We start from the raw sequence: 17,283 nt of genomic DNA, 5'->3' as shown, positions 1-17,283 counted from the left end.
GTCTGTTTTTGTGCCAATACCATGCTGTCTTGATGATGACAGCTTTGTAGTAGAGGCTAAAGTCTGGGATTGTAATGCCTCCTGCTTTGGTCGTCTTCTTCAAAATTCCTTTGGCTATTCGGGGCCTTTTGTGTTTCCATATGAATTTTAGGATTGCTTGTTCTAGTTTTGAGAAGAATGCTGGTGTAATTCTGATTGGGATTGCATTGAATGTGTAGATAGCTTTGGGTAGTATTGACATTTTGACAATATTTATTCTTCCAATCCATGAGCAGGGAATGTCTTTCCATTTCTTTAAATCTTCTTCAATTTCCTTCATAAGCTTTCTATAGTTTTCAGCATACAGATCCTTTACATCTTTGGTTAGATTTATTCCTAGGTATTTTATGCCTCTTGGTGCAATTGTGAATGGGATCAGTTTCTTTATTTGTCTTTCTGTTGCTTCATTGTTAGTGTATAAGAATGCAACTGATTTCTGTACATTGATTTTGTATCCTGCAACTTTGCTGAATTCATGTATCAGTTCTAGCAGACTTTTGGTGGAGTCTATCAGATTTTCTATGTATAATATCATGTCATCTGCAAAAAGTGACAGCTTGACTTCATCTTTGCCAATTTGGATGCCTTTGATTTCCTTTTGTTGTCTGATTGCTGATGCTAGAACTTCCAACACTATGTTAAACAGCAGCGGTGAGAGTGGGCATCCTTGTCGTGTTCCTGATCTCAGGGAAAAAGCTCTCAGTTTTTCCCCGTTGAGGATGATGTTAGCTGTGGGCTTTTCATAAATGGCTTTTATGATCTTTAAGTATGTTCCTTCCATCCCGACTTTCTCAAGGGTTTTTATTAAGAAACGGTGTTGGATTTTGTCGAAGGCCTTTTCTGCATCGATTGACAGGATCCTATGGTTCTTCTCTTTTTTTTTGTTAATGTGATGTATCACGTTGATTGATTTGCGAATGTTGAACCAGCCCTGCATCCCAGGAATGAATCCCACTTGATCACGGTGAATAATTCTTTTTATATGCTGTTGAATTCGATTTGCTAGTATCTTATTGAGAATTTTTGCATCCATATTCATCAGGGATATTGGCCTGTAGTTCTCTTTTTTTACTGGGTCTCTGTCTGGTTTAGGAATAAAAGTAATACTGGCTTCATAGAATGAGTCTGGAAGTTTTCCTTCCCTTTCTATTTCTTGGAATAGCTTGAGAAGGATAGGTATTATCTCTGCTTTAAACGTCTGGTAGAACTCCCCTGGGAAGCCATGTGGTCCTGGACTCTTATTTGTTGGGAGATTTTTGATAACCGATTCCATTTCTTCGCTTGTTATGGGTCTGTTCAAGTTTTCTATTTCCTCCTGATTGAGTTTTGGAAGAGTGTGGGTGTTCAGGAATTTGTCCATTTCTTCCAGGTTGTCCAATTTGTTGGCATGTAATTTTTCATAGTATTCCCTGATAATTGTTTGTATCTCTGAGGGATTGGTTGTAATAATTCCATTTTCATTCATGATTTTATCTATTTGGGTCATCTCCCTTTTCTTTTTGAGAAGCCTGGCTAGAGGTTTGTCAATTTTGTTTATTTTTTCAAATAACCAACTCTTGGTTTCGTTGATCTGCTCTACAGTTTTTTGAGATTCTATATTGTTTATTTCTGCTCTGATCTTTATTATTTCTCTTCTTCTGCTGGGTTTAGGCTGCCTTTGCTGTTCTGCTTCTACTTCCTTTAGGTGTGCTGTTAGATTTTGTATTTGGGATTTTTCTTGTTTCTTGAGATAGGCCTGGATTGCAATGTATTTTCCTCTCGGGACTGCCTTTGCTGCATCCCAAAGCGTTTGGATTGTTGTATTTTCATTTTCGTTTGTTTCCATATATTTTTTAATTTCTTCTCTAATTGCCTGGTTGACCCACTCATTCGTTAGTAGGGTGTTCTTTAACCTCCATGCTTTTGGAGGTTTTCCAGACTTTTTCCTGTGGTTGATTTCAAGCTTCATAGCATTGTGGTCTGAAAGTATGCATGGTATAATTTCAATTCTTGTATACTTATGAAGGGCTGTTTTGTGACCCAGTATATGATCTATCTTGGAGAATGTTCCATGTGCACTCGAGAAGAAAGTATATTCTGTTGCTTTGGGATGCAGAGTTCTAAATATATCTGTCAAGTCCATCTGATCCAATGTGTCATTCAGGGCCCTTGTTTCTTTATTGACCGTGTGTCTAGATGATCTATCCATTTCTGTAAGTGGAGTGTTAAGTCCCCTGCAATGACCACATTCTTATCAATAAGGTTGCTTATGTTTGTGAGTAATTGTTTTATATATTTGTGGGCTCTGGTATTCGGCGCATAGACATTTATAATTGTTAGCTCTTCCTGATGGATAGACCCTGTAATTATTATATAATGCCCTTCTTCATCTCTTGTTCCAGCCTTTAATTTAAAGTCAGTTTGTCTGATATAAGTATGGCTACTCCAGCTTTCTTTTGGCTTCCAGTCGCATGATAAATAGTTCTCCATCCCCTCACTCTCAATCTAAAGGTGTCCTCAGGTCTAAAATGAGTCTCTTGTAGACAGCAAATAGATGGGTCTTGTTTTTTTATCCATTCTGATACCCTATGTCTTTTGGTAGGCACATTTAATCCATTTACATTCAGTGTTATTATAGAAAGATATGGGTTTAGAGTCATTGTGATGTCTGTATGTTTTATGCTTGTAGTGATGTCTCTGGGACTTTGTCTCACAGGGTCCCCCTTAGGATCTCTTGTAGGGCTGGTTTAGTGGTGACAAATTCCTTCAGTTTTTGTTTGTTTGGGAAGACCTTTATCTCTCCTTCTATTCTAAATGACAGACTTGCTGGATAAAGATTCTCTGCTGCATATTTTTTCTGTTCAACACATTGAAGATATCGTGCCCATCCTTTCTGGCCTGCCAAGTTTCAAAAGAGAGATCAGTGGAGAGTCTTATAGGTCTCCCTTTATACATTAGGGCACGTTTATCCCTTGCTGCTTTCAAAATTTTCTCTTTATCCTTGTATTTTGCCAGTTTCACTATGATGTGTTGTGCAGAAGATCGATTCAAGTTACGTCTGAAGGGAGTTCTCTGTGCCTTTGGATTTCAATGCCTTTTTCCTTCCTCAGTTCGGGGAAGTTCTCAGCTATTATTTCTTCAAGTACCCCTTCAGCACCTTCCCTCTCTCTTCCTCCTCTGGGATACCAATTATGCATATATTATTTCTTTTTAGTGTATCACTTAGTTCTCTAATTTTCCCCTCATACTCCTGGATTTTTTTATCTCTCTTTTTCTCAGCTTCCTCTTTTTCCATAACTTTATCTTCTAGTTCACCTATTCTCTCCTCTGCCTCTTCAATCCGAGCCCTCGTCGTTTCCATTTTATTTTGCATTTCGTTTAAAGAATTTTTCAGCTCCTCCTGACTGTTCCTTAGTCCCTTGATCTCTGTAGCAAGAGATTCTCTGCTGTCCTGTATACTGTTTTCAAGCTCAGCGATTAATTTTATGACTATTATTCTAAATTCACTTTCTGTTATATTATTTAAATCCTTTTTGATCAGTTCATTGGCTGTTGTTACTTCCTGGAGATTCTTTTGAGGGGAATTCTTCCATTTGGTCATTTTGGATAGTCCCTGGAGTGGTGCAGACCTGCAGGGCACTTCCCCTGTGCTGTGGTGTATAAAGGAGTTGGTGGGCGGAGTGGCAGTCAGACCTGACGTGTGCCCCCAGCCCACCACTGGGGTCACAGTCAGACTGGTGTGTGCCTTCTCTTCCCCTCTCCTAGGGGCAGGATTCACTGTGGGGTGGCGTGGCCGGTCTGGGCTACTTGCACACTGCCAGGCTTGTGGTGCTGGGGATGTGGCTATTAGCTGGAGTGGGTAGGCAAGGTGCACGGGGGGCAGGAGGGGCAGGCTTAGCTCGTTTCTCCTTAGGTGATCCACTTCAGGAGGGGCCCTGTGGCAGTGGGAGGGAGTCAGACCCGCTGCCGAGAGGTGGCTCTGCAGAAGCATAGCGTTGGGTATTTGCGCTGAGCAAGCAAGTTCCCTGGCAGGGACTGGTTCCCTTTGGGATTTTGGCTGGGGGATGGGCGAGGGAGATGGCGCTGGCGAGCGCCTTTGTTCCCCGACAAACTGAGCTCTGTCATCCCAGTGGTCAGCAACTCTCCCTCCCTTTGTCCTCCAGCCTTCCCGCTTTCCGAGCAGAGCTGTTAACTTATGACCTCCCAGATGCTAAGTCGTGCTTGCTGTCAGAACACACTCTGTCTGGCCCCTCCACTTTTGCAAGCCAGACTCGGGGGTTCTGCTTGGCTGGCAGACTGACCCTCCACCCCGGCTCCCTCCCGCTAGTCCGTGCAGCGTGCACCGCCTCTCCGCCCTTCCTACCCTCTTCCGTGGGCCTCTCGTCTGTGCTTGGCTGTGGAGACTCCGTTCTGCTAGTCTTCTGGCAGTTTTCTGGGTTATTTAGGCAGGTGTAGGTGGAATTTAAGTGATCAGCAGGATGCGCGGTGAGCCCAGCGTCCTACTAATCGTCCATCTTCCCTACCTCCCCTGTTGTAGCCATTATTAAGAGTATTGCAGTTTCCAACTATTATTGTGGAACTGTTTATTTTTCCTTTCTCCATCATGTTAGTTTTTGCTTCACATATTTTAGGGGATCTGTTGTTAGTGCATAGAAGTTTATAATTTTTATATCTTCTATATGGGTTAACCATTTTGTTAATATGTAATGTTCTTTGTGTCTTGTAGAAATTGTTGTCTTAAAGTTTTTTTGTCTAATATTCATATAGCCTTCCCAGCTCTCATTTTGTAATTATTCGGGTGGAATACCTTTTTCCACCCATTTTATTTCAACCTATTTGTGTCTTCTAGTTTAAAGTGAGTCTCTTGTAAATAACATATAGTTGGAACACGTTTTTTTATCCACTCTGCCAATCCCTACATTTTAATTGGTGAGTGTATTCTGTTTACTTCATGGATATTGTCTTTGATATTTTGTAGTGTACCAATATGATTTTCTTCTCATTTCTTTTTCTGTATTTTGTTTTTTAGGTTTTTTATTAATAGTTATCCTGGAATTACAATTACCTTAACTTTATAACAAACAAGTTTGCATTAATACTCTGAGTTTCAATAGTACACAAAACTCTGCCCCTATACAGCTCCATCATGCCCTCTTTATGTTGTTGTTGTCACAAATTATATCTCTATACATTATTTTTTACTTAACATAGATTTATAATTATTGTCTTATGCATTTGTATTTTAAATAACATAGGAAAAAAGAAGTCCAATATCTGAATAGTAGGTGTTCTAGTCAGGGGCGCTTGGGTGGCTCAGTCAGTTAAGTGTTCAACTCTTGATATAAGCTCAGTTCGTGATCTCACAATTGTGAGATTGAGCCCAATGTCAGGCTCCACACTGAGCATGGAACCTGCTTAGGAGTCTTTCTCTCCCTCTCTATCAGCTCCTCCCCTGCTCTGTCTCTCAAAATAAATAAATAAACTTAAAAAAATAGGTGTTCTAATCATAGAAGAAGGGAACATGAAAGGAATGAAGTTTTTAATATATTAATTCAAGAAATTTCCTCAAAACTGAAGGCATAAGTTTTCAGGATGAAAGATCCCATGAGCAATGAAAATGGACCCACACCAAGACACATCTTCATAAAATTTGTGCACACTGGGTTAAAAAGAAGATCCTACAAGCTCCCAGAGGTAAAAACAGGTCATATATAATGGATCACAAATCAGAATGCCTTTGGATTTCTCAATATTAAAAATGTAAACTAGGAGATAATTTAAAGTGCCTTCAAAATATTGAAGAATAATTATTTTCAACCTAGAGTTCTGTACCAGCCAAGCTGTCAATCAAGTGTGAGGACAGAATAAAGACATTTTCAAACAAGCAAAGTGTCAAAAATTTAATCCTCAAACACCTCTTGGTGAAAACAAGAGTTATTTTTTTTTAATGTTTACTTATGTTTGAGACAGAGACAGAGCATGAGCAGGGGAGGGGCAGAGAGAGAGGGAGATACAGAATCTGAAGCAGGCTCCAGGCTTTGAGCTGTCAGCACAGAGCCCAATGTGGGGCTCAAACCCACAAACCGCAAGATCATGACCTGAGCCAAAGTCGAATGCTTAACCAACTAAGCCACTCAGGTGCCCCTAAAACAAGAGTTTAAAACCAAGGAAGAGGAAAGTTTTGGTTTACTGTGGAAAGGATCCACTATAAGAAAGAGGCAAAAGGGAAGATGCAGAATGATGGTTCCAGGATGACAGCTGCACACCAGGAAGAAATAGAGGGCAGCATGCTCACACAGGTTAGAAAGCATCATAAGAGATATCTTCAAGATACCTGATACACCTAAACACATGGAGAGGAGATGGAAGCAACTGATGAAGAATTTAAAATTGAACTTCTGCTAAGTAAATAGAAAATTATTTAAAGAAAAAAACACAAAGTATATATTAGCTCCAGGAAAAACAATAAGTTGTATAAGGAAAGTTACTTGTGATATTTCGTAGCTCAGCTGTGAATAGTGTTTACTTTGTTTATTTGGCCACTATACTGTAATGACTGAATAGTGGTCCAACCAAAATTATGATACGCCTATCTATATTGGAAGAATGTAGGAATAGGAAGGGTCTTTGGGTGAGATGGGGGGCAGGGTGTGGGTAGGTATGTCAATAGACAATGTCAAAAACTTAAAAGAAGTAGCAATAAAATAATGTTATTTAGAGAACCAAGATAAGTACCAAAAGAGTCAGCTAAAAGAGTTGAGAGTTCTTGCCCCCCTTAGAAGTGGGAAATTATGGGGAATTGTTTTCAATAACAAATTGTTATTCATAAATTGTTTTCATAACAAAACTTATAGAAATATTTAACTCTGTGAATTATTATAATGTATCACTTTGATAAAAATAAAAATATGAGAGCAATGCATGCTTATAAAATTTTAGAAAACTCGGAAGTGTAAAAATAAAGTCACAAAGAAACTTATCTTTTTTTTTTTTAATATTAAGGGTTTGGTAGAATCTTGTTTTTTTAATGTTTATTTTTGAGAGAGGGAGACAGAGCATGTTCGGGGGGGGGAGGGGCAGAGAGAGGGAGAGACACAGAATTCCAAGCAGGCTCCAGGCTCTGAGCTATCAGCACAGAGCCCGATGCGGGGCTCAAACTCACAAACTGTGAGATCATGACCTGAGCCACCCAGCTGCTCCAGAAACTCATTTATAAATAGCCACACTTAATATGTTGCTATATTTCCTTTCAGGTGTTTTACATGCCAAATTTTACATAATTGTGATTATACTGTATCTTGTTTTTTTTTCTCCTCTAACTTCAAAGCATATACATTCTCCTGTTACATTCTTTTAAATAGCTCTGTAATGTTCCACTGTGTATATATACTAACATTGATTTGACTATTTTCTACTATTGAGCATTTATACCATTCCCTTTGGTGAGGGGCAGTATAGCTAATGCTTCAATAAACAATGAACATCTCGATTCATAAATTTTTTTCTGTACTTTGGGGCGCCTGGGTGACTCAGTCAGTTGGGTGTCTGACTTCAGCTCAGGTCATGATCTCACAGTCTGTGAGTTCGAGCCCCGTGTCGGGCTCTGTGCTGACAGCTCAGAGCCTGAAGCCTGCTTCAGTTTCTGTATCACCCTCTCTCTCTGCCCCTCCCCTGCTCATGCTCTCTGTCTCAAAAATAAATAAAAACATTTAAAAAAAACTTAAAAATTTTTTTCTGTACTTCAAATTGTTTCCCTAGAATATATACTCTGAAAAATGATTACTGTTATTAACTGAATTGTGTGCCCCCCAAATTCATATGTTGAAGCTCTAACATCCCCCCCCACCCGCAAGCAACTGTATTTGAGATAGGGCATATAAGTATGTAATAAAAGTTAAGTGAGATTATAAGGATGGCATCTCAATCTTGTAGGGCTCTTGTCCTTATAAAAGGAAGAAGAGACACCAGAGTTATCTCTTTCTCCCTCTCTCCTCTTCTCTTTCTCACTCCCTGTTTCTGTGCACAAAGAGGAAAGTCCCTGTGAAGATACAGCAAGAAGGCAGCTCTCTGCAAGCCAGGAAAAGAGTTCTCACCAGAAACCAATCCTGAGAGCACCTTAATCTTGACTTCTAGCTTCTAGAACTGTGAGAAAAGAAATTTCTGTTGTTTAAGCCAGCCGGTCTGTGCTATTTTGTTAAGGCAGCACATGAAGACTGATACACATACTTACTTTGTATTTTAAAGCACCCATGTCAGATTAAGTAGTGCATTTGTGATGAGCACCAAGTGTTGTATGGAAGTGATGAATCACTATATTGCACACCTGAAACTAATATTACAATGTGTTAAATAATTGGAATTTAAATAAAAACTTAAAAAAAAAAACAAAGCAGCCATGTCAAAATGTCAATGTTCCTGGGGAAGACTAACATAAGGGGCTGATGTTGTCAGACATACATGCCCAAGTATTACTTAATTTAATATGCTGCTTTCTCCTTTACAATGAAGTGAAATACTGGCACCTGGAGGTAGAACTAGCTACAGCTAATTAGGGATTGGCAGAGCTTCTGGAAGTCACAGATACTTGGTAGCACTTAGTTAATAAATGCCAAAACAACAATTAATAATGCTGGGAATTATTTAGATATTGTAGCAATGTTTTGTTTTTGCTTAGTGAGTTGTATAAATTTGTTATCAATATGAATAAATATTGCTGGTTCCTTCTCCTGTTCAAAATATACCCTGAATCTAACCTTTCTTCCTACCTCCATTGCCCTGACCCTGAACCAAGCCACTCTGGTCACAGCCCCCTCTCTCATAATTTGTTCTTTGCCTCACTACCACAGTATAGTTATAAAAAAAATGGAAAACACATCCCATCCCTTCCCTGCTCAAAACTGCTTTCTATTACATTTAAATTAAAATCTAAACTCCTTGCTGTGTTGTATATGTGCAATGTTTTATATTGTCTATAATTTACTTCAAAACACTTCAGTATCAGCTATGCAATATACCTTATTTAATTTGTTTTAAGACACATTTTTTTCACTTTTTAACACCTCTAAAATTGGGATGAATGTTACCATTAATGGCATGGCATAGTTTAAATGAGAGCAGTGTTTCTTTCTTGGTACACAAAAGAATGATGGGTCTTACAATCTATGATCTCTTGGATTCATAGAATCAATGATTTAATGAAGTATTACATCCATCTACAAAATGATCTTTTGAAATACTAGTCTAATATGGGGTCAGTGGAGGTAGGAAGAAGGGGTGGATTTAATATATATTTTGGTTTTTTCTTTACACACTATTATAGTCAACATAACTATATTTGTTACAATAATTAAGAGCATTACAGTTTATGACAAAAGTATTACAAAATTCAGATCACAGAACTACTTCTATAAACAGTTAAAAGCTAATTTTAATTAAAAGAATGGTCATTTTTAAATTGAATGATTGATATAACCAACATTTCTAGGTCAGCACAACCAAATGATGGAAAATAACTGGATCACACTACATATGTCCCACAAAAAAAGCACAGTGTACAAAATGTGTATGTTTTAGTTTATATAAAAATAGTTAAAATACATTCCAGGTAAACACGTTAATACATATTTTGAAGTGGAGAAGAAACAGGCAATGTTATTCATATTGATAAACAATTTATACAACTCATTGTAAATTAGTTTTAATCCACACTCTGGGGATGGTTAATTAACATTTGAATTATCCTAGTTGAGGATATACACTCAGGAGTGGTTAGCACTTGAAAGATCCTACTCAGGTGTCCTTGACCCAAGGTAGCTACACCCCAGATGTTCACATTTTGCTATCTGAACCTGTACTAAAGCAGCACTTAGTGCCATGAACCCCTTTGGCCAACTGGTGAACCCTTTTCAGAGTCATGTTTTTAATGCACAAAACACAAAAGATTATAATTAAAACTAAAAAGAAAACCAACACTGGAGGTATCACAATTCTGGACTTCAAGCCGTATTACAAAGCTGTAGTCATTAAGACAGTACGGTATTGGCAAAAAAACAGACACATTAGAACCCATAAATTGACCCACAAATGTATGGCCAACTAATCTTCAACAAATCAGGAAAGTATCAATGGAAAAAAGACAGTCTCTTAAAAAATGGTGCTGGGAAAACTGCACATGCAACATGCAGAAGAATGAACCTAGACCACTTTCTTACACCATACACAAAAATAAATTCAAAATGGATTCCATACCTAAATGTAAGATAGGAAACCATCAAAAATTTTAGAGGAGAAAACAAGCAGCAACCTTTTTGACCTCAGCCACAGCAACTTCTTACTGGACATGTCTCCAGAGGCAAAGGAAATAAAAGCAAAAATGAACTTTTGGGACCTCATCAAGATGAAAAGCTTCTGCACAGCAAAGGAAACAATAAAAACAAAACAAAACAAAACAAAACCTAAAAGGCAACCTAAGGAATGGGAGAAGATAATTGCAAATGACATATCTGATAAAGGGTTAGTATCCAAAATCTATAAGAACTTATCAAACTCAAAACCCAAAAAACAAACAATCTAGTGAAGAAATGGTCAGAAGACATGAATAGACCCTTTTCCAAAGAAGACATCCAGATGGCTAACAGACACATGAAAAGATGCTCAAGATCACTCTTCAGCAGGGAAATACAAATCAAGACCACAATGGGATACCACCTCATACCTGTCAGAATGGCTAACATTAACAACTCAGGCAACAACAGATGTTGGGGAGGATGTGGAGAAAGGGGAACACTTTTGCACTGCTGGTAAGAATGCAGACTGGTGCAGCCACTCAGGAGAAGAGTATGGAGGTTCCTCGAAAAATTAAAAATACAACCCAGCAATTGCACTATTAGGTATTTATCCAAAGGATACAAAAATGCTGAGTCAAAGGGGGCACATGCACCCCAATTTTTATAGCAGTGCTATCAACAATGGCCAAATTATGGAAAGAGCCCAGATGTCCATTGATTGATGAATTGATAAAGAAGAAGTAGTATATATATACAATGGAATATTACTCGACCAAAAAGAATGAAACCTTGCCATTTGCAACTGTGTAGATGGTACTAGAATGTATTATGCTAAGAGAAATAAGTCAGAGAAAGACTAATATCATATGATTTCACTCATATGTGGAATTTAGGAAACAAAACAGGTGAACATAGGGAAGGGAAGGAAAAATAAGATAAAACCAGAGACGGAGGCAAACCATAAGAGACTCTTAAATACAGAGAACAAACTTAAAGTTGCTGGAAGGGAGTTAAGTGGGGGGATGGGCTAAATGGGTGATGGGCATTAAGGAGGGCACTTGTTGGGATGAGCACTGGGTGTTATATGTAAGTGATGAATCACTAACTTCTCCTGAAACCAACACTATACTATATGTTAACTAACTTGAATTTAAATTAAAAGAAAAAAACCCAATTGTGTTGAAAAGCAATTACCAAAATATTAAAGATACAATTTTGACATATTATTATGTATGCTTCTTTATTAACCCAGAAATAACAAGAGCTAGCAGTAGGTCTAATAATCACCATAATTTTGAAATAGTGATGAGCATAAATGATCTTTTGAGATATGGGCAACAGCTGTAATGTGAAAATATTTTTGATATGTATTGGTGACAAAGTCTCAGATACTGCTAATAAGACCGTGGTTTGTTGAGTATATTCAGTTAGATATTGATAAAAATAAAGGTGTAATTTTTTTCCCATCTAAGTCCACAGGCCATCTGCATTCTATCCACAGGATCCAAGGAAACCTTGCACTACAGGCTCAATTAATAAGCATAAGAGATGTAAAAAATAATATTTCATTGGTGAAATGAATTGTGTTCACGATACATGGCATTGCTAGAAATATTGTCTAGGTGCTACCACCCTTGCATGAATAGAGTGTAAAAATCTGGCAAGCCCACTCCACAGCTCCACACTCTTTGGAGTGGCATTCTACACCTCAGACTCTGTGTAGTCCTACATCCCACTATGTAGTAGCCAGCCTGCCAAATGGTCCCCAGTGATTCTTCCTTGTGGAGTTCCTTCACACATTGAGTAGGGATGACTGTGTAAGCAGTAGGATATTATGGAAATGCCAGAGTGTGACTCCTAAGGCTAGGTCAGAAAAGATATTGTAGCTTTGGTCTTGCCCTTTCTTGGCTCATGGCTCTGAGGTGAGGAACTAAGATCTCCTACTAACACCTAACACTGACTTGTTAGGCATATGAGTGAACCACCTTGTAAGCAGATACCCCAGCCCATTCAGGCTTTCAGAGGACTACAGCCCTGGCCATTATCTTGACTGCAAACCTCATGAGAGACTCTCAGAATCACCCAAGATACTTCCAGATTCATGATACACAGAGACTATGTGGGATAATACATGTTTGTTGATTTAAGGCACTAAATTTTGGGGGTGATTTGTAGAACAGCAATAGATAACTACTATATACCACTTAATAGAAGATTTTCCTGATTCACCCAGAAGGTAGGCAGATCCTGTTACCTTATGATTAGGCTCTGTGTTTCAGGTAAATCTTTCATTCAAGGAACTTGCTGGAATTCCTAAAAGTCAGAAAGTACTGACTCTTTTGGTCCCTATTTGCTAATAACTATAAGTGTCATAGAATTCAATCTGACAGTTACCTTCATTGTAATATTATATTTTAGTAAGGAGGTTGTAGAAGATGTGATTTATAGCCCTCACCTATCTCTAATCTTCAGAGGCTACTTAAATCTACCAAAATCAATAGGTTTAGGTCCATTTACAACACATTTGCAAAGGCCTGCAATGCCCTAGATAATCTTTTATTTACTTCTCTGAACTCAACTCTTACCACCTATTCCCATTTTTTTCAGCAGCACTGGCTGTATTATTTTTCTAGGGCTGCCACAGCCAAGTGCATGAGTGGCTTACACAACAGAAATTTGTTGTCTTACACTTCTATAGTCTACAAGTCTGGGATCAAGATGTTGGCAAGGTTTGTTCCTTCTGAGATCTGTGGAAAATAATCTGTCCCATGCCTGTTCCCTAGCTTCTGATTCTTTGGGGATAATCTTGGGTATTCTTTGGCTTATAGAAACGTTGCCCTGACCTCTGCTTTCATCTTCACATGGTGTTCTCCATGAGTGGATGTCTGTGTTCAAATTTCCCCTTTTTTATAAGGAGACCAGTCATACTGGATTAAAAGCCCAATCTAGTCCAGGATGACCTCCTCTTAACTACATTAGATAAGGTCACATTCTGGGGGTACTGGGAGTTATGCCTTTGACATCTGAATTTTTGAGACAAAATTCAGCTCATAATATCTATCATACCAAGCTGACTTCCACCTCGGGTGCTTTATACATACTAGTCATTCTGTCTAGAACCCCAAAGAAGCATGACTGTTCCTTCTCAGCATGCAAGTGTCATCTCATATCTCATCACCTCAAAGAGGCCTTCCCTGATCATTCTATCTAAAATAGCCCCTCCACCACACATATAATTCTCTATTCCCTTACCTGTTTCAATTTTTGTCATAGCACCCATCACCACCTGAAATAGATTTATTTTTGTTTTTATCTGTCCTTCCCACCAGAATATAAGTTCCATGAGGACAAGGAGTTTGTTCATCTCATTTTCCGCTGTATCATCAATACCGAACACAATATCTGTTAGAAAATATTTAATAAATGTTTTTTGAATGAGCATTGAATAAGCAAATGCTCACTTTGAGGTTCTCTGATTAAGTCCAATAGAATTAAATTTCCCCTGAGAAAATGGAACTTATCCCAAGATAATCCTCAAGATATTCACATACTATACCCCCCCACACTTTTAAATGAATTAATCCTAAGAGACCAATTATAAAACAATAAAATAATATTACTCTCTCCCAGACCTAGTACCTGTTTTCCCTCTGCTTGTACTACCAGGAAACCAGCTGAGGGCAGCAAAAAATCAGACTGAAGAGAGGTCAGTTCCAAGGCAGAGGCATATTTTCAATCTTTCCTCAAAGATTATCCACCACCTGCTCTCTCTCCAGCCTGGCTAGTTCTTTTCAGGTCCAGTAGGCACACATTTATGGGCCTGGCTGGACTACTTATTAGGAGAAAAAGTGGATCCTTTTCATTGGATCAACTTGCTCAGAAAAGGCCAAGGAACTAAGCTGACTTCTAATTGAGATACCCAAATTTAAGAGTCTTAAGTCAGAGCAATGGCTATATTTTGTTCCTCGAAGTTTTAAAAAATTGTACATTTTGAGTTCTGACCTGAGAAGGGTGAAACTAAAGACCTCCTACCTGCCTCCCAGCTCTGGGCTGTATGATCTGTGACAGGTGCTATGATAAAGTGATATTCAAACAAAGTCTCTGGAGGGGGTTTTGACTATTGCTTGCTTTCATATTTCCTCAACGGTCAAAAGAGGACTCTAACCGGAATCTTTGATGTTTATACTTTTCCTGTAATAAAAAAGGGGTTGTTTGTGGTTTGTGATCTGGGAAGATTCAAACAAGAGGGGAAGGATGTTTAGTTTCAAAACTATTTCTTCAAAGACAAATTTCGTTAAATAAAGGGAGAAGGATTTTAATTAAACCATTTTGCAACATCAATTCCCAGATTTTTTTCCATTTAACCTTTCCTTAAATCTGCTTAATCCAGTAGTTTTTTGGGCCCTTGTGTATTGCAGACACCTTAGAGCAATACTTCTCAAATTTAATGTGCACATGAATCACCTGGTGATGCTGTTAAAATGAAAATTCTGACTCAGTAGATCTGGAGAGGGAATTTTTTTTTTTTTTAAATTTTTTTTTTTTTAACATTTATTTTTGAGACAGAGAGAGACAGAGCATGAACGGTGGAGGGTCAGAGAGAGGGAGACACAGAATCTGAAACAGGCTTCAGGCTCTGAACTGTCAGCTCAGAGCCTGACGTGGGGCTTGAACTCACGGACCACGAGATCATGACCTGAGCCGAAGTCGGCCGCTTAACCGACTGAGCCACCCAGGCGCCCCTGGAGAGGGAATTATAAGGTAGATCAAGTGGGTCTTAAAGCTTCCCCTGTTAGGCACTTACTTGTGCCTTAGCCCCCTCCAAACACCCAAGGCACCTGTTTTCTAAAGCCCTCTGCTACAGTACCCCATTTTAACTACCCCTTCTTGCCAGATGCCCAGATTACAGATCTTTCTGTTTTTACCTTGTCTTCAAATGTACGTGTCTTAGGTCTGTTTCTCTCTGGACACTGCCCTCTGTGAAAATATAATGAGTAGCAGGTGATAGTGGATTGATCACTTTTTTCTCTCTCCCTTAAGACCAACCCTACCCACTCCTCTACAATTACAAGGTAACAATGGAGTCTAACCAATGGTAAGAATGTCCTGCCCTATAACAGACTAATTAAAATGCTATTTTTTTTGGTGGGTTAGGGAGGAGGAATATTTGAATTTCTCAAAAAATTATACACGATAGGAGACTGCTTACCTGACCTACTTGTACTTTCTGCTCTACCTCTCATCTGCTCTGGTCTCATTAAGAACAACATTGTCTTATTTTAATTAAATTTTTTTCAACTTTTTTAATTTATTTTTGGGACAGAGAGAGACAGAGCATGAACGGGGGAGGGGCAGAGAGAGAGGGAGACACAGAATCGGAAACAGGCTCCAGGCTCTGAGCCATCAGTCCAGAGCCTGACGCGGGGCTGGAACTCACGGAGAGCGAGATCGTGACCTGGCTGAAGTCCGACGCTTAACCGACTGCGCCACCCAGGCGCCCCTACATTGTCTTATTTTAGAAGTGGAACCATTATACTGTCAAATGACCAGCTATTTCATGTTTATGTACAATGGAGTTTCAATTTCAAAGCAAGAGAAGCAACAGAGATCTAAGTAAAGGTTTCCCTACAGATGATAGTACATTGCTTTGTATTTACTGAAGCTTAAAGAATCCTGATATTGGTGTGGGGACTGCAGTGAGAACACGTGCTGACATGCTGACTCTGACGTGGCTGGAGCTTTTCATTCACATTGGAGGCCACTTCTTCAGAGGCGACTGGAGGCAGTGGAGTCCATTGAGCCCTGGTGTAGTTTCCCCCACTGACCAGGTCCAGGTGACCAGGCTGAGTTCTTCAGTGCAACTATGTGGCTCTGGATTCTCTGGCGCTTTGGGCATGACTTGGATGGTGTGCTGGAGTCACTTTCCATATCCAGATCCTTCCCAGTGGACAGATGAAGAACTAGGTATCCTTTCTGATGATGGAGACTGAAAGTGCCGACTGAAATCTTTACTAGAGCCAGGTGGGAATTTCAAGCAATTACAGACTTCATATTGTACATGAAAGTTGTAAATTAAAGAAAGTGTTTTGTGTTTTGGTCAACAGTGAGAAAAAAAAAAAAGAATCCTGATATTGTTTGACCAATACTTCACCCAATAATTTTTCTTTAATTTCTTCACCTTGGTAGAATTGAAACTACTTATTTAAAACTATTTATTTAGACCTTCAACTCACAGCACAAAGTATTTTATACGGCTTATTCTCATGACCATTTATAGGAACAAAAATGGGCTCCGCAAGAGATAAATTTGCATACTAGAGATGTACATGATTGTCTGCTCTACCTATGCCATACCTTTTCATATCCTCCTCCTGCCTCAGTGGCCATGTCCTGCACTAATAATGACAGTAACAGATTGGATGATAACATAGCCCAAGGTTAGGCAACCCCACCCAATAGAATGGTCAGAGACCACATCTGGCTCATAGCATAAGAAAGAGTAAGCTAATCAAATTCTTTTTTAATTTTTTTAAATGTTTATTTATTTTTGAGAGAGAGAAAAGCATGAGCAAGGGAGGTGCAGAGATAGAGGGAGACACAGAATCCAAAGCAGGCTCCACGCTCTGAGCCATCAGCACAGAGCCTGACATGGGGCTTGAACTCACAAACCATGAGATAATGACCTGAGCCAAAGTTGGATGCTTACCAGACTGAGCCACCCAAGCACACCTTAAGCCAATTAAATTCTATTCTCAGGGGTATTGGTGAAAGAACAGACAAGGTATAGAGATGAGAGAGAAAGTAATCCACAAAAATAAGAGAAAAAATATACCTGAAAATGGGCCCTCTTTATTCTTGAAGTTACATTGAGTTGGCTTTGTTCTTTGATTCACAAGGGTAATAGGGGTGCCTGGGTGGCTCAGTTTGTTAAGCATCTGACTTCAGCTCAGGTCATGACCTTGAATCACAAGGGTAAGAA

This window comes from Prionailurus viverrinus, chromosome X, assembly GCF_022837055.1.
Source record: "Prionailurus viverrinus isolate Anna chromosome X, UM_Priviv_1.0, whole genome shotgun sequence".
NCBI lineage: Eukaryota > Metazoa > Chordata > Mammalia > Carnivora > Felidae > Prionailurus > Prionailurus viverrinus.
The sequence above is the reverse complement of the archived record's forward strand: the minus strand, read 5'-3'. Positions refer to the sequence as shown.